This window comes from Lytechinus pictus, chromosome 1, assembly GCF_037042905.1.
Source record: "Lytechinus pictus isolate F3 Inbred chromosome 1, Lp3.0, whole genome shotgun sequence".
NCBI lineage: Eukaryota > Metazoa > Echinodermata > Echinoidea > Temnopleuroida > Toxopneustidae > Lytechinus > Lytechinus pictus.
Window position 1 is genome coordinate 12043296 of NC_087245.1, and position 20373 is coordinate 12063668.

Sequence of the window (20373 nt, forward strand, 5' to 3'; positions counted from 1 at the left end):
ATAACCTGCCTGTCCACTTTTCATATACTGGCGTACATATATAATATTTAACAAAATTTGCCTCTTCTTTCCACTTTTTTTTATTGAGGGGGGGGGATTTGCGAAAATTTGCGTACATATCATTGCAATACTCTCTATCGATTATATTTGTATATTTAATGAATACAAAGGTCAACAATTCAAGTCTCGTGGATATTTTCAACCTTTTATGTAAAGCTATTTTCATAATTTAAAATTTCTAGATGTTTTTATAATCTTGAAAAGGGCGATTTGGGGGAAAATGAAATTTCATTTTTATTGTTATCATACGATTATTGCACTTTATCCTGTTACAATAATAGGACTCATTTTTAACCAGTGGTGTTCAGATGGGGAGGGGGGGACTTGTGGCGCTTTCCCTCCCCCCCCCCCCCCCCAAAAAAAAGAAAAAAAATTGCACGACCAAAATAAAAATAAAAAAGAAGGTAAAATTAAAGGAAAGAGAAAAGGGTAAAATATGATATTACTTTCTGAATATGTCAGAATCTATCCAAAAAAATGATATTTGTAATAAAAATAAATGTAAATTTTCGCTAGCTCGCTTTGCTCGTTTGCTGCTTTTTTACAAATTTTTCCCAAGATGCCATATCTTGGCAGGATAAAGTGGAGCGTTGTGGCCCAGTGGATTAGTCTTTGGACTTTGAAACAGAGGGTCGTGGGTTCGAATCCCAGCCATGGCGTAATTTCCTTTAGCAAGAAACTGATCCACAATGTGCTGCACTCAACCCAGGTGAGGTAAATGGGTACCGGTAGGAAGTAATTCCTTAAAGGAGAATGAAACTCTTGGAGCAAGTTAGCTTTTATGAAAGCAGAAAAATCTAAGAATAAGATCAACAAAAGTTTGAGTAAAATAGGACTAGCAATAGAAGAGTTATGAGCATTTGAATGTCGAGATCACTAATGCTATGGAGATCCTCCCATTGGCAATGCGACCAAGATCTATGATGTTACAGATGAACAACTCTCCCCTTTTGGACACTGAAAATATACCCCAAAACATATCTTTTTGCTCATTCTAATCATATGACAAACGATTCATCAATGATATAATGTTATGAAACCTCATGTACTTGTCCTCTCATAAAGAGAACACCTCACCTTGTGATAGACTCTATAAAAGTGAGAATATAAGTGAAATAAGTACTAAAGTAATGAGGGAGTTGTACGTGTGTGACATCACAGATCTTGGTCGCATTGCCAATGGGAGGATCTACATGGCGTTAGTGATCTCAATATTCAAATGCTCATAACTTTCTTATTATTCATTCAATCTTCCTCAAACTTCCAACAATATGTTTCTTTGATTTTTCTCTTTGATATGGATTCAGCTGGTTTCAAGGGTTTCGTTCTCCTTTAAAAAGCTGTGTGCGCTATGAACGCCTAGCTTAGCCGGGTAATATAGGAGCGCCTTGAGCACCTATAACAAGGTGGATATGTGCGCAATATAAATACCCTATATTATTATTATTATATCTAGCCCCCCCCCCCATAATTTTGGGCTCATTACGCCACTGCTTTTAACATACAACGTTATGCATCATGATTTGGAGATACAGAAAACATGATGACGATCATGTGAGCTTTGAAGGTCTGCATGCATGATGGTGAGACTAGATGATATAGTTTTTGGTTTCACTATATTAACGTCGTCCTAAAAGGGACTGTTGGGTAATTTTTCTTACAAGAATTGGTGGCCTGCTCTTCGTCAGGAGTCCAACAGTCCTAAAATGGTGAAACCGAAAATTTCATCATCAATGATAATGATCTTTATTAGATCACCCCCCATTAAGATCTAAATGAAATGTGTTATTTATGAATCGATGAATGAATAGGCAAATGGACGAGTGAATGGTTGAGTGGACGGATGAATAAATGAATGAATGATTGATTGATTGATTGGTTGAATGAATGATTGATTGAATGAATTGTGAATTATTCTTCTTCTTCTTTCCCTCCTTCTTATTTTTCTTTCTCTTCTTCATTATTATTACCATCATTATCATCAACATCATCATCTGGTAGAGTGTAGTGTATCAGGCATTCATGGCATTGGTCATCGAGTTACCGGAGAAATACTATTGTACCTCGACTAAAATTTGCTGAAAACTTTTATCGATAGAGGGCGCAAACTAGAAAAGTTGATAGATGCAGAGACGAATCGGATTTTCACGGTTTTCTCGGCGCTCTCGAGAGCCTGTCAAATTGCAATAAACAAATTGAATAATTTGAATAGAATTTAAAATGCATAGTGCATGGTCTTCTTTTTCTCTAACATTTTTTGAATAAATATATTAATAAAAATATTTATAGATGAAAAGTAAAAGTGGATGGTAAAATCAGTATGTATATTCTTTTTACAAATTAGTTCGGAACAAGTCATCCATAGTCCCCCTAAAACATGGACAACTTTTTTATGATCTGATTTTTAATGAAAATAGACAAACTTTATTAATTCAAACTCTAAGTTCAAGGGAGCACTTGAAAGAAATTCCTTACAAGAATTTTGATATAGGAAACGCCGACGGGTAGGAAAATTACACTTTATAAATTCCTATTGTCGCGTAGAATTTCGTCAAATTATCAGAGAAAGAGACGCTGGGCTTGGAATGATTTGAATACATAATTGTAAAATAGATAAAATTACATGCAATTTGTAAGAAAAAACACAGTGTTGAATTTTCATTAAAAAATACTAATACTAGTACGTCTCATGTGTAATGATAATAATAATAATCATAATAATAATAATAATATTCCGCATTTATATAGCGCTTAATACATCGGAACGACGTCTCTAAGCGCTTTACAGACATATTATTACCCCGGTCATCGGATCCTTGCATACCCGCATACAATGTATGCACCTTCTCCACTCCCTGGGGAGCATTCCAACAAGAGTTCCAAGACTCAATTGCTAGGCAGACTACATATAGGCTTTCACATCCTACCGGGTACCCATTTAACACCTGGGTGGAGAGTGGCAAAGTGTGGATTAACGCCTTGCCAAAGGACAATAGGCCATGGTGGGATTCGAACACACGACCTTCTGATTACAAGGCGAGAGTCAGAAGCGCTACACCACGACGCTTCATCCGCTATCATGCAGATACTCACGATAAAGAAAACCAATACGGTATTTACTCACATGGAAATTCCTTGTTAGAGATGAAGAAAATATATATTAATGGTTCAAATTGAATGTATTATTGTCCCCCATGCAGGCTACAGTGGATTTATTTCAAATCCATACAATTTACAGTGTATACGGGGGGGGGGGTGTGTGGATTAGTGTATAAAAAGGCACACAATGTGTGAATATTACGAATATGGGGCACTTATGTTTTACTATGCTAAAAGAAGCACTCGCAACATAATTTCTCATCATCTTCATATCACGTTGCCTGTCGCAGGGGGGGGGGGGGGCTATAAAAAGCCTATATATTATCTTTAAAGATTATTTTCTTCACCAGAGTAAAGGTGAAGTATAGACAGTATACCGTTTAAGAAATGACCTTAAAATACCGGGAACTTTCTTCATTTTTTTTTTTTTTTTTTTTTTTTGGGGGGGGGAGGGGTTACTTTAAAATGTAAGCATAATTACCTGTATTTTTTCCTAAACGTCTCCCCGTAAAAAATGTAATGTTTTACCATGAAGACACTGTAATTTGAAGGTTAATAATAATTCATCTTTAAACTGATAGACCTCGTGAATCACCGTCGCACCAATGATGATTATTATGTTGTCGATGTTGTTGATGATCACCGTGCGTACATTTTTTTGAGGGGGCGGGGGGGGGGGGGGCATCAGGGGTCATGCATTAGGGGTCAATTCGCAAGACGAGGGGGGGGGGAGAATGAAGGAAAAGAAAGGGTGTGAAAAATGAAGTATGACAATATTTATTTCCAAATTTGATTTTTGTATTATGCCCTCTTACTTCGCATGTTCGCCTCTTTTTATAAATGTTTTGGATCAATATACGCAACTGATGATGATATCAATCATTATTATCCTTACATTTTCGCAGCTATTACTGTAATTATTATCTCCATTATCATTATTACTTTCATTATCAGTATTATGATCATTATTATTCTTATTCATTTTATTTCATTAATTACTAGCATTATTGTCATATTCATGATCATCATTATTATCGTCATCAACATCATTATAATCAACATTGTTTATTTTATTTATCATATTTCATATGTCCCTCCTCTTCAAACTCCAATTGCTTTCCAAACGTTTTACCATAAATTTATTCCCTTTTCTATTTTTTATAAAACATATTCAACAAGTCACCTCCTGAAATTTTGTCAATAGCATTTACCAATATCATATTACGTTTCTTGTCGAAGACATCCCCACCTGGAACGAGAAAATGAATCCGAACCTTCTCGAATTATGGATCTCAAGTTATACCAGAATTTTTCTTTAAAATACCTGCAAAAGATGCATAAATACGGACATCAATTTCTCAAGGTGTTTTCGGGACGAAAGCAACTCTGATACTGAACTTCATCTTCTTCGTCTCTCTTCCAGCTTATATACTGAGCCAAAAATAGAAACTGATATATTTCTCCCCATTATACCAAATAAGGAGCCGACCCTGTCGGCCAACAACCAATCAGCAATGAAATGAATAATGCATATTGATAGCGAGTCAAACGGCCTCGTCAATTGGCCTGTAGCATAATTGTTTATGAACAGGTGCATGTCATGATGTAATTGGTCGATCGTGTGGGAACAAAATTATCATAAATGCATATTCATCATGCCGATTCATGCGAGAAGATTTCGGTGTTTGTGTGCATGCGCTGCGACCGGAGCGAGGGGGCCGGGTCGGTTTTTGCAAATCAGGCTGGACCAGCTTATCAAAACATTTCCCTATTATCACTCTAGAAATCGGCGAGGTATCTGGTTGAAACCTGGTGAATTTCTAGAGCCAATTTCTTCGGTTTTCTCGGCTTTTGATCAGAAACTGGACAGTGCCTAACTATGGATGCATTACCCAGTGGTGGCATTTTTAACGAGCTGGAAATTATCGGTGAAACTGGTTGCTTTTCAGCTCTGCCTTCTGTGGAAGAATCCTGGAGTCAGGTATCGTAAAATGACATTGATGGAAAATTATATTATGTTTATGGTAGAATTTCATTATGATCGCCTTCTTCATTATAAGCAAGACATCCAAGTCATGTTCTTAAATTATTGATGATTTTCCGCCTACAAATTTGGGGATATATGTGTGAAACTTTCCATGTAAAAACGTGTTTTTTCACTACGGAAGAAAGTGGTCATTTTCTCATCATGTGAATTGTACATGATTGCGAGCGCTCGATTACCAATGCAGAATACTACTACGGTTTACGAGACAGCCTTTTCGAGACGGCCCCTGTTTGAGAATACACAAAATTATAGTGTGAATTCAGTGCACATGATTTCAATGGAGAGCTCGTGTGTGTATGCTGTGGTACGATGTTGTTCCCTCTGCTCTGTAACACATTTTTTCGTCTCTATTCGTCTCCTGTCAAACTGGATGACATGAAAACTGTAGATATATTCATAGCATTAACCTGTCTGGAGCCCTTTCCATTTCTCATTGTTCCGATTGTCCACACTGATTTTAGTCAGTGTTATGTCACAATTCAGATAACATATTGTCAACAGATTACATTGAAAGAAAATCAATAATTTTCACACGAACTGTCCAGGTATATTGTGTGCAAACTGAAAATAAATATACTGCACCTGGAATAAAAATACAGAATGTAATACTAATACCATGTGCTGCTGAACTGTTTCCATGGGGGGGGGGGGGGTACTAGAGGGTTCAACTTTCTCTTATTTAGGCAGTCTCTAGATGTGATTGTAAAGAACATTGTTAAATAAATAGGCCAACAAACATAGTATACATATATATCAGCATCACCTATGATTTAAAGGCAATATATGATCTAATATCTTGTTATTACTTTATTCATCTTTTTAAAAAGAAATGTACACTATTAAATATAAATTAATAAGATAGTGCATTACATCTTGTTTGCCAAGAAAGAGAAGATAAACTGACAAGTATTGACATGTAGCTTGTACATTGTAAGTTCTTCAATTATATAGGCCTTGATTTAATGATAATCTATGCTAATGCAAGTCTGTACATTGAAAATTTGATTAACAGCTCAAAGCATTAAATTAGACCCCATATAAATTACCCCACTTTGAGAATCAATCATAGAAAATATCTTCATTTGGGCCTACAATATTATGAGGAAATATGGTTTGAGCCTATATAGATGCTATGTGAAATGAAAAGTAGAATTAGCATGAATACAATATGGGCCTATGCAAGTAATGCATGCACATATCCTACTAGGAGGGGTAATGTATCAAAACAATGAGGTTTTGTTTTGTCACAGACACTACATGTATACTGGGACAAAAAAAAAACTCCCATTGTGGGGGAAAGGTGAAGATTTAGATCATTGTATTCGCTTCAAGTTAATTTTCTAGACATGCAGTAATAATAACCATTTGTCTTGGGGAATACATGTATTTTTTTATCAGTAATGATGATATATGATAATAAAATGTTAGTAGGCCTATTGATAAAATAATTTCCCAGAATAGATTATTATTGCAGTTACACATGAGCCTACTCTCATTTTCATGTTATTTAGAAAACTATTATGCAAAGGATTGCTCTTGACATGTCTTACCGGTACATTGAAATTGGTTGAAATGTTCTGGGCCTTCATGTGTGTGGGGGGGGGGGGGGGGGGGGGCTACATAATATGTCACATACAATATATGTACATATGTACATATTGTATGTGACTCAAAGTAAAATAAGATTTGGGGGATTTCTTCAGACATAAATTTATGCTTAGGGGCTATTATGTGGGTGTGTCGTGGTATAGTGGTTCTGACTCTCACCTTTGAAACAGGGTCATGGGTTCGAATCCTAGCCATGGCGTGTTTTCCTTCAGCTAGAAATTTATCTACACTGTGCTGCACTCAACCCAGGTGAGGTGAATGGGTACCTGGCAGGAGTAATTCCTTGCATGCACTGAGCGCCGGTGATGGTAGCTCGAGCTAAAGCCGGGGTAATAGCAGCGCTTTGTATCCTCAGGCAAAAAGCGCTTTATTAATTTAGGTATAATTAATATTATTATAATCGACATTTCCTAATCCATAGTCCAGTCATAAATCACAATATCCATTCAAAAATCAATATAATGATCAGAACCAGTTTACCTTTAAGAAGGGAAATTCAGTAAAGTTGTATTAAATGAATATATACATGTATTTAACAGTAATTTATCTCAAAGGATAGTGTAAACTTTTCTAATTGTGACTTGTGAAGACTCCAAAATCTCAGTTTTGTAACATAGCACTGGCATGTAGCCTAGTGCATGTACATGTAGGTGAATCTACCCCAGTCAAATCAGAAATCTGTTTGACTTAAGCTTAGTTTGACTGAAGCAAATTTGACTAAGAAGATGTAAATACTAAATAACACATACTGTTTGCATTTTATGGTCTGAACAAATTTATATATGATTTGGGTGACTATTCAATGTAGACGTCAACATAAATAATGCTAATAATAAGCCAGGCATTTATATAGCACCATCTATCTAGAAGTAATCTATTCCAAGGCTTTATTTTTAGCTGCCTTTCAGCACTCAGTGCATTCAAGGAATTAAACCTGACGGGTATCCATTCACCTCACCTGGGTTGAGTGCAGTACAATGTGGGTAAATTGCTTGCTGAAGGAAAACTCGCCCTTGCTGGAATTTGAATCCAAGTCCCTCTGATTGAAAGACAAGAGATGTAACCACTAGACCATGGTGCTCCCAACAGTAAACAGTTTATTGTGAGCCCCATTTCATTATGATTTTTTTTTTTATATGGTATCAGGTTTGTTTATTAGTAAATAAAGCTAGCCAGGCATACTACCCATTTCTTCTTTATGTATTTATTTTCTTTACAATATGCTCACATTGCTCCTTATTCTTTAAACCACAAAACTATTCCTGAGCATGCCCTGTATTATTTGTTCCTGGATTTATGGTTGCTAGAGATGTGGTAAATTGTTTTGTACACTGTAGGTTGCTTAGGTCATTTCCAGGTAATTTCCTTATATTTGCTCGCAGTACCAATATAACATACACCCCCACACACTCGCCCACACTCGCGGTCCCACTCACATATTTTATATAATACATGCATTATGTATACAATAATACATACTTGAGAAAGCCCTCGGGGTTACAATTTGTAAAGCAATTTATTTTGTGGAGGAGGAGCCAATTTCTAATGTTTTTGTGTACAGTACATTCTTCTGTACTTGCTCAAATTCCAAGCATAATGCAATAAATAATTTCTGTGTGGAATAGAATGCAAACATATATATACTGGTAGGTCTATACTGTATGTGTACAAGATAATATACATGTCTGTTTACACTCAAAGGTGATACAGATAGAGGTCAGTTATTTTGACAGCTGGTCAACCATCATCCCCTGTCATTCTAAGCCTGCACAGTTATGCAATTACTCTACATGTAGTATGCCCGAGTAGAATGCAGCAATTTCAATATGATATGAGAATGGACCTCCACGATTATGAGGTATATTCTAGCCTGCCGGCTCTGATTTCGGTTATTTAAGTTTTGTATGATACTCAACCTTAAAAGTTATTGTCACATTGATAGTGATATGATGCTACAGTAGAATGGGTAAGCCAGGGATGAATGCTGGTAGTCTTAAACACAGGGTTACATTATGCAAATTAGCAACACGGAGTAATTGGATTATATTCAGGCGAGCAGATGATTCACCCCCTATGTTTGTTTATTCTTCGCGTGGGTTTTTGTGTGGAGTATATTGGATTTTCAATCAATATATTCCTCTCTAATCTAGCATTGAGCTTTGGTTATGATATCCCAGTTCCATGCAGACACTCATCAGACTGTGTGTACGCTAAGTTAGTTCTTGCGTGTATATATAGTCGTTATGGCCTTGCTTACAATACTATAAGCCCATCTGATTTTATTATTACCTGCATAATAGGTTTTACCTTAATTTTTCATTCTCGTGTCACAATTGCATTGTTCCTAAAGCATGCAGTCTTAAAACAATATATGAAATTGAAATGAACATACTGTATAGTATACATGTAGGCCTAATGATATGTCAAGGGTATTGTAACGTAATCGGTTGCGCATGGTTTAGTGAATATATTTTTATTTGAAAAACCATGTACTTTATCATGATTTATTACATTAGGCCTACTATAAAATGTATCATTGTTCGCACATGTCATGATGAACAAAAAAGGAGGCTTTTGGTTGCCATGAACATTTTCAAAACATCTCGATTCAATTCAATTTATCATAGTCACAACCTTGTGATTTCTTCAACATCTACATGTACATGTAGGCTAACATGTAATATCTTTGAAGATGGAAAGAGAGAATGATAATGTTCTTCATTTGTATGTTTATTACTCACACTGGGGATCTCATACCAAGGAAATGTTTCTGTTAATTGACGTTTTGTAAAACTATCAATATTTCTTTTAAAACTGGTTGGCTGCTGAATTCGTTTGTTAACTACCACAGACTAAATTTGCTGATGGTTCCAGTAGGCAACGTTTGAATAGTTGATCTTGTATTTTTTTTCCAAATGTCTGGTTGCTGCCGATATTATTAATTTCCAGTAATACATGTACATGTATGAAGAGTCCCAAAATATCCCCACTGCATGCATTTTGTTAAAGGACAAGTCCACCCTGGCAACAGAAAGTTGACTGAAATATAAAAATATAAAAATCCAATGAGCAGAACACTGGAAATTTCATAAAAAACAGATATTTTGTAAAATAATGATGTTGTGTGATAGTTTAAAGTTTCGCTTTATTTCGCAAAACAGTTATACACACATCCTGGTTGGTATGCAAATGAGGGGACTGGTGACATCACCCACTCACTATTTCTTTTGTATGGCTTGTACAAGATATATGAAAAATTATAATTTTCTCTTCATTGTCATGTGAAACAAAGTTATTCCTCACGTGGAACTACCATTGTTTTATCATTTTGTGCTTCAGTTAGTACTTTTTGTCAAATCTGTAAGAATTGAAATAAATATAATTCAAACAAAAATCAAAGGAATAGTGAGGGACTCTCTCATTTGCATATCACTGAGTTGTGTACATACAATACTGTACATGTAACTGTTTTCTGAAAAATAATCTTTCATAACTTTTTTATTTTACATCCGATTTGATGAGATTTTATGCTTGTTTGATTTTTCTCTATTGATTCAATTTTCTGTGAATATGACCTTTATAAGTTGTCTGTAGGCCCTACTTTGAAATGTATTCAAGAAATAATACAACTATTAAAGTATGGTATTCTAGTCCTTTCATTGTAGCACCAATCTAGGTTCAAGTATATACATATAAGCTATGTTTTTGTTTGCAATATGCAAATTTGTTCCCAGTTCTTGTTTTGATTGGGGAATTTTGAGCTTGTGGTATAGCATCACCACAAATCCACTGAGAGACTATCTGAACTTGGCACACGACTTCCTTGTTCCTTTTAAAATGTATACATACAACAAAAAAATCACTTTTGCTCTGTTAGACAGTAGAAAAAGATAAAGAAACTGGGAACTGGAACTTACTCAGTCAAAATATGAAAAAACCTAGCTAGTACAGGATTAGATGAATCAGATAGTTCCCTGTTTATTAATTTAATTGTAATGATTTGATTTAAAATAAATGTACAAACAGGGGACAAAAGTAGGAAGTACAACAACTTTATCTACATAATCATTTCAAGTTATCTTTGGAAAAGGTCAGTCCAATAACTACAGTCTCCAGATTATTCCTTACATGTAGAATAGTTCTAGTTTTTCTTTAAAGAGAAACTGATACAAACTGGTTAACCACTTGAAGCCAAATAGATTCTAGTTTTAATATTTGGCTTTGTAGTGAGCTAAATAGGAAGAGATAGTACACTGTATTAACGATGTATAGCAGGGTCCTCACGAAGATTCTAGAGGGGGAACCTCTGATGCAGAGATGTACATGTAGTTTAATTTCAACTTGGTTGTCTTGTTCCTATGATCTGATAATGTATTTTTAAAACTGTTATTTGAGCATATATACAGTAAGTCCTAATCTTGAATCCAACATCTTGCAAACAAAGACCATATTTTATGAGGGGGTTGCCTTTTTTAAATGTGCATCATACATTGCCATCGTTGTTGTGCTTGGTTACACGAAGAAGTGATTCAAATTATTAGTGATGGACATTACATACAGCATTCATATGCAAAGGGAGGAGTTTTTAGAATAAGGTATGTCCTTTTTTCAAAGGTAAAGTACATGTAATATTTGTTAGAATTTTAGACATATTGTTTTTAGCTCTCTGATATCAATCTGGAAGAAGATGCATGCTGATCGTTCAACACACGATTGCAGTTTTAGAAAGAATTTATGATTCAGGCTTTCCGGAGGGGAAAATAATTTCAATTGAGAATGGGGTGACAGTGTTCGGTGCAATCATTGATTTGCGAGCCAGTGAATGATGAACCTTTTGAATTAGCCTTTGGAAAAGATGAGCTCTACTCAAAATAGCAGCAATGCATTAGAAAAGTGAAGAAAACTGTGTTAGTATGACCAATTGTGCACTGACCTACCTTTTTTAATGTGCTAGGAATGATTTGAAAATATGTACATGTAGGTTATTGTTTTCTTTATAAATAAATTCTGCATGTTGCGGTTTGCATTCTGAGTAAAACTATATTGACAATTTGACATCAAACATAAACTTGTGAATTAAAAAGCAATTCTCTTATCATAGGAGTGTTTATGATTGGCTAAAGGCTATATAATAAAAAAAAAATCTTTTCACATTTTACATGTACATGTACAGTACGTTAAAAAAAGATGTGCCAGAAGACTGGCATTGAATTACACTTAAAAAGAGCTTGTACTTATAAAATTAATTATCATTATCTGTCATTCAATCTGATCAAAGAATTACATGAAGCTCCTTTGTTTTATGTGTACAAGTCTTGTGCGACCTGAATTATACTATAGTTTCATCATTTGTAGATTATATCATATTATTAGACATCAATTATATAGTAAAAAAGAAAAGATTTGAAGAGGGATATTTTTGACTTCTTGTGAACTAAACATGTAGGCCTGTTTATAGAATTCCAATAAACATTTCCTTGCAGCTATGTAGTAAAAAGGAGTTAATTACATGTATACATTCATTGTGTCATTATGAATGAACACTTGTCATCAGGGCTGCTTGTCATAGAAACCTTACAGTACTAGTGTTGCACATTTAAAGGTTTCTTGCAAGGGGGGGGGGAGGGGTTACATGTAATTTAAAGTAAGCAGTGATCTCCTATGGTAGTTTTTCACTTAGTTGGCGCAGGTATATTTAGGAACTTGTTTGGTAGTGGGATTTTCTTTTTGTAAAGTTTTGTTGTAAACAGCCACTTAAAATTCTTATATGAAGAATTAAAAGGACTGATGGTACATTTTCCTAGCATGGCCCCTTTCCGTTTACCTTTGGAAGCAGATGTGATGACACATCCTGCGAGTGGATGAGTATCAATGAGACTATGGCATGCAAACGCTCTTAAGTGTGGGTCCAATGAATTGAAAGTTGTCTGTGACTTTTCTCCCCCTCCCCCCCCCCCCCATTCCTGTCAGACTCATCTGAAATGCAGCTGACGCTAGTGACATCTTTTAGTTCCTGATGAAGAGATGATCGAAACATCTGACTTGGGAAACTAATGACTTGCATGCTGCTGTCTCTGATCTGTGACTGACATTAGGCTCCTCTGTTGATTGCTCCTACCTTTACTAGTTACTATGGAGATATAGGGTTAGGATTTTGATATGATTTGGGGTCCTGAAAACTGAGTATAGATGGGATTAACAGAATTCCATAGATTGCTACAAGTTCAAGCAAGCAACTGGTGAGATAGAAGTGAATACTCTGTTGCTGCCTTATGCATACATGCCCTTCAATATGAGGATTGTAACATGTACATGTATATAGGCTACATGTACAAGTACACTTTTGTTTGTCCTCTAAAACCAGAATGTTTCTCTGAATATTCAAAGTAGGCTTAGATTCTTATCATTGTCACATCCTCGATGAGTGGGCCGTCATTGCAAAATTGCTGGATTTCTCCATAGAAACCCAATGAAGGAATCCAGGGATGCCCCTTATCTGCTGACAAAATTAGGGTTCCTACTTTTCAATAGGTTCTTTGTCTTCAAAAACACATTTTTCAAGCATGTATAAAGTGCTGAAATCATGGTTTTTCATACTTTTTATAAATTGGCATCCCTGATTATTCCCTCTTCCACTTCCCTGATACGGTTTTGAAAACCATTTCCGTTGGATCTTTAAACTTTGGATAGTTAGGAAGGTAACCTGATGAGTTGTAGGATATAGTGCTTCCTCTATTTTGATGAGAGCTGTAACAAGACTAACTGAAATCCAGATTGATTGCATTTTAATAGTTTGGATGGCACAATGTTCCTTTTGATGTGGGTGACAATGTAAAATTGCATAGAAAATGTTGTCATTTCACAATGTATGTATTCAGGAACAGTGGACTGAAATGCCCAAGGTTCTGTATGTTTTCTACTTTTTTTCACTGGGAGAAATGAACAATCAAAGAAGTAAATGCATTCAACTAATGAAAAACCTGATGTTTAATCAGAGGCCATATAAAAGATCGAGACTCCTGCCAAATAGTAAATTATACAATATGTCAGAAATATACAAAAAGGGAGAGAAAATCAAATAAAGCATTATGGTCATGAAATCAGATCAAATTGATACACAGTGTCAAACTGATGTAGGCCCTGTATAAAAAAAATAGTTGTTATGATGATCCAATATTTTTGAGAATATATAAAACTGCATTGTAATTTGATGGTTGACGAATCTATTGTTTAAAGAAAAGTGTTGTCTTTTGAAATTCCTGTTTACCACATACCACATTCATCCTTTCCTCCTCCAAGATTTCCGCCCAGATTTACTAATGATAAATGTAAAACTTAGTATTTGCATCAATAAGTCTTTAATCTTTCTATTTCATAAGGTCATCCGATGCCATGCAATTACAAATACTATTTAGTTTACACCAAAAAAAAACATCAAAGCTTCCTAAATACGCTATATTGCCTAGCTGCCATTGGGATCCTTTGCATGGAACCAGCCTTGCTTTACTCTCATTGTGAGATTACTCTCAAGTGTGAGACTGGCCGACCCTCTCCACTTGAATTTTTCTACCCAAATATTTCAATTAAATAGAACTTATTTTTTTCATCAAGAAGTCCTAATCTTTCATTTTCATAAGGTCATCCAATGCTATGCAATTAAAGATACAATTTAGATTCATACCAATATAACATCAAAGCTACCAAATAAGTTCTTGCCTGGATACCCTTGGACTCCTTGCCTGGGATAATATTTGGACCAGCCTTACTTTTCTCTCACTTTGAGTTTGAGGCCTGCCCTGGGCAGGACTGCCTCATAATTTTAGCAGGGGTTTAGTGCAATTTTAAAAAAATCTGGGAAAAAAATTGAAATTTAAGCAAGTGCTTAAAATGAAGAGAATTGAAAAATCAGAAGACTTCAATATTCATGGCTCTGTCTCATGCTTAATTTACTCATAGCCAAAAGGCATGGGGAAAATAATCAATTTTGAATGACATTGTAAAGATGAGGTGTAAAATAGAAAGAGAGTGCACAGGGGTTGAATAATGTAGCTGTTGTTGCATAGATAGAGGTCAAAGAAGAACTGTGAGGTTTGATTTTATATATTTTCTGTCATTCAAGTTATTTTGGTCATGGCCATTTGGATGTATGTTGAATGGGGATTGGGTGCGGGGTTGAAAGCAACAATTTGTATGGGGACAGGGCAGTGCCTTGAAGTTTCATCTATAGTTTTTAATTATCTGAGAGAAAAAGGGCATCCTTGCATATCATTTGCAATCTTTGTTGGTTTGTTTCTCTTGAATTATTTGAGTGTTCCTTTGGTTTTTGATAATAAGTATAAATCAAGTGAACTAGGCCTTCTGTTAAAAAAAAGATTACTGGTGAAGAATTAGGTGATCCACCTTGCCATGACCGAATTTGACCTGGAACGTGCATTTGATTCTTTAATTCACCAAAAGAGAACGATAGTATGCTTCAGTGATAAAAAACAGATCACATACATTATTAAAGGCCTACATCCCTGTCAATAAATTGTACAAAAAAAAATCAGGGAAGTAGTGCTGGGTCTGACACAAAATACCAATTCAATTATTTCCTATGTACATGTAAGCTTGATAATTGGTAAGATAGAAATTCTAAATGGATGTGTTTTAATATTTCTAACCATATGACTAGTACTACATGTACATCAATATAGCAAGCACAATGCAAACATCTTAATAAGTTAAGACTTTATAGCATTTCAAATTTCCCAAATTAAATGCTGAGTTCCATGTATGCCTCTTTTTGTCCTGCTTTTTTTTCTAATTGGATTTATAACCAATAAAGTTTGGATACCCTTTAATGGTACATGTACATGCATCCCTTCCTGGATACATGCAAATAAGGGTGTGCTCAAGACCAACACTAACATGACGACTGCTAGGCCTACTTCATGTACACATTCTGTTATTAAAAAGGTAGACCATAACATATCACTGTAATACCATTTTTAAAATAAAAGAAATGCAATGGATAGTATCATCCATAGGTGAATAGGAATTTGACATTGGCATTGAAGCCTGTAAATCAAATAAAGATGATTAAACAGATGACAGAACCAAGATGGGCCTGCCTTGTATGAATGTCAAAGATCACAACAACAAATGAATGGATGGGATGGAGATAAAGATAACATCATAGACAAAATAAATCTATTCTGCCTTCGAGGGAGGATCGGCAGGGAACCTGACGCTCAAACAGCCGTTCTCAGCGGTCACCGTGGCAGCCAGCGAGATAAATTTGTAAGGATGAGCAGTTGAGCACGATCTCTCTCAGGCTGCGTTTATCCGACCTCAAACCAGAATCGTGATTTGAATCATGATTGGAATCATGATTCAAATCACAAACATGAATCACAATTACTACAGAATCAGGGTTTAGACGACCTTCGTTCCAACGCTGTTTCTCCTCGGATTCGGACCGATCCAGTGCGCATCACAGTGCGCAGTTTGACCCAGGAAGTATAGGTCAACGTTGGACACTTAATTGGAGGTCGGCGACGTACATGTGATGTGACAACGTGGGGCGCGCGCCTTGGCAAGAACCGGAAATAGCTCGACACAATGACGTCATATAATCATGATTCAAATCACGATATCGTTTATCCGAACATTTTCGTACGTGATTCTGCAGAAACGTCTTTCCAAACGCCCTTTTTTTCGTAGTTCATGTTTGTGATTCTAATCATGATTATATTCAATTTCGACTAAACGCAATCGTGATTCTGCAGAATCGTGATTTGAATCATGATTGGAATCATGATTATAGGGTAAAAAAGTGGCGGATAAACGCACCCTCAGTAGGCTGACCCTGTCGAATTTTCTTCTTCAGTTGACCTTGTGCTGCTTCAGTTCAGGCCCCATAGGACATGCCATGAGCTCCTCCGCTTGCCGTGGTTGACTGTCGTTCACTCATACAATTCATAGCTTTATTTCATTTATGATCTCTGTCGTTTTATCTCTGTGTTATATCGGCTAATTTGAGATGCAGAGATGGATGACTGGGTGTGCGTTGTTGAAGGATGATTTTTTGGCTATGACTCAGAAAAATGAGATGGATGAGCTTTTAGGCTGATGAATGAAAGAGAGTGGTAGACAGTACATGTAGTAGTAATAGTATTGACTGTAAAGAAACATTGGGTTTTAGATTCATTCATGTTGGGCTGATTTTGATATGATTGATCAGGCACTCCTTGGTTCTTAATAAAAGTATAACATTTCTGAATATGATACTTCCTTTTTTTATATTGAAGCTTCATAAACCGAGCTGGGGGGGGGGGGGTAGATTAGTATTTGGATAGAAATATGACATCATCAAAGCCCCTCCCGCTGCCTCTCGAAATCGTTCTATAGTATTACCTTAATTTTTAATTCCCGTAATTATTATTTTTCATTTAATCCCGTAATTATTTCTTTAATGTAAAAATAAACAAAAAATCTTTCAAAATTGTGATCCAAGGCTGAAATTCTGTGACCGATAAAAAATCACTTGAAAGCAACCAACATGACCAATTGTGAGTCAAGAGTGAAAAAAAATAACATTTTGTTTGCAACTTCAAATTTCTAAATACGCTATAGTACCGGAAATAGAATAAAGGAAACATCTTCTTGAAGTCCATCAGAACAAGTTTGTGTAGTGTGTACCCTCTTGCCAGACTGACAAGGATATTGTGTACATAGAACTCTCTGATATTTGGTCACTGGTTGTTAAAATTCCATAAGAGCCCTAAATACCAATAGTAGTGTAGTCTGTCTACAAGCCACTGTTATGTACTTCTTAGTCGTCTTTTAAAACAAATGCAAGAGATGAGGCCTACTTTTTGAAATTTGTAGTTTTGTATTGTCATCCTAGTGTTGAAAATCACGATCTACATGGTTAATAAACGAGGTTATAAAGTGTGTTTATTGATCAAAGCATCCATTAGTAGCTCCATGATCAAAGCTACAGAAGGCTTGATAAGTCAGTGATCCAAGACAAGTTCTGATTTTTATTAACTTACTCTAAGATTTTCTGACAGCAACTTATACCAAATCAGCATTCCGACTTCAATTCCACTAAAAAGGAAGATTTTATTCCCCATTGAAAAATGTTACTTTAACTGCAATTTGATTAGGTTCTATTCTGTAGGGGCCTAGATACTACATGGGTGTCAAGGTTGAGTGCATGATGCAGATTCCTGTCTGCCAAGATGATAGGCATGTTGGGTTTTGGAAACTTAAATTGCAATGATATATGACATCCAGAGAGACTATTTGTGTCTTCGAGTCAAGTACACACATTTCTGATTCATAGAGTTTGAATTCCTGCAAGAAACATACCTGTTGGGTGTGGAGAATAAGACTACAGATACTAGTTTGTTTTGGTCAAAAAGTCAATATCAAGTCAAAACACTCAATTTACCTCAACAAATAAAAGACACAATAGGTGGTTTCAAACCGCCTCGATCACAAGAATCCCCGTTAAATTACGAGAACTTTTTTAGGCTGAAAAATACCCATTAATTATTCCTGCATTCACACCGCCCTGAAACATACCCCTTCGGGATAAGTTCCTGAAGTTACGAGCATGCGCAGTATGGTCTGATAAGCAGCAAGGCGCGAAATTCAAAATCACTAGCCCAGCAGCAACCCATGCACGGCGCCGCACCCAACGACACGCTGGGCTAAAAGTTCCCGTAATTTGCTTTCAGACCGCCAAAATACCCACGACCTTGGAAAAATCCCCGCGAAAGTTCTCGTAATTTCGCCAAGTACCTACTATTTATCGGGTATTTTCTTTCGGGGATATTACGCGTAATTTGCTTTCAGACCGCCAAAATACCTGGTATTTTCTGATCGGGGTAAATTTCCCGATCAGAGAATACCTGGAACTGGCGAACTTCGAGGCGGTCTGAAACCACCTAGTATAGACCTAAACACTTTTGGGCTTTCATCCTCCCTGATACTCTGGAATGATTTAGTTCTTTGGCAAGCATCCAGGCACCATGGTATTTGATTGATAGCAAACAAACGAAAATGAAAATGAAATTGGGAAAAATGCAGCCTGTTAGAGTTAGAGAAAAACCCAATTACAATACATGTTCTAATATACACTGTATATTCTAATATGCATTTATCTTTTAGGAAAATAGTAATTTTAGCTCATTGTAATCAGTGGAAAGATTTATGATTTTCATCATTATGGTGTTACATACATGTACTTAGTATCAAGAATGTGATCATAATGTAAAAGGGCTATTTTTGGTAAATATATAGTGTAGGCTCACTACAGTACTTTTAAAATGTGATAAGATTATTTTGTTGGTAACTTGAATTCACATTCACCAATTTCATCCCAGGGATGAATGGGAAGGCGAGACAGGAAGGAAACCCTTGAATGTTAAATGTAGCAATAACAGTCCGTACTTTCACACATTCCTGATTAACAACAAAAAATCTGGGTCGTGTAACATCAAGCTTAGCGATTGAGTGTGGGGCTGAATTTTATGATGGATCACATTGACCAATGCAATCGATCCTAGAAATCAGCTCCATAATCAATCACCAAGCTTTGTTATTTGTCTGTGGTATTTTGCCAGCTTAAAAGCTAATTACTGGCAATATCTCTAAAAAAGGAAATGCCTTCATATTATAATTTAATGGAAGGTTTGCAGAATGGGCATCCTTTATACTGTGTAGGTCTGTGAATGTAAAAGTTCCATTACAAAGTTATATAAACATATAACCATGAGAATGTTATCTTGTTCAGTCAAGTAATTGTGTGATCTGTTTTGTTTGTAATCATGAAAATAAATAAAACATACAAATAAAACAAAGACTGCACAAGATAAATGTTCAGGTATTTTTTAAACCAGAACAAGGTTTCATAATTTACAGCTTTTTTTCTTTTCAGGCAGGTCTGAATATGCCTAGTGTGATTGCAAAGATCAGAGGGTTATGTGTATTGGACCGAGTCAGGCTAATAAGAATATCAGAGTACCTTGTAATGAGTATGATGATTGGATGGATCAGAATCAGATACCAGAAATATTCCACAACTTAGGTCCAATATTGCACAAATCATAGATGAGTGATATAGGCCTTTGATCTGGTATTACCTAAAGAAAAGCCACCAATATAATTATTCTTGCAGAATATTTGTCCTTAGACCATGTAATACAGTATGAGATTGCACTGCAAGTTTCATACAAGCCTAAGCGGAATTATCTAGATTTCAGCTCATCAAGCAATACACTCTGATTCTGGACAGGCTAATCATACAGTTCAAAGCACACATTTTTAATGCGCCGCTATTTAAGTCACCCTTCATGACTGATGATGAAACAATATTCCAATTTTACATTGGGTTCTACATAAGGTCCTACACTCTAGTTCTTCAGGTACATTACACAGGGGCCGCGGAATGGTTTTCAAAGTGGGGGGGGGGGCTGAGCCAAGACTGGGGGGGGGGGGGGGCTGACCATGCAAAAAATCACAATCATATGGTAATTTTTACGTTTTTGTACACGGTTTTGGAAAAA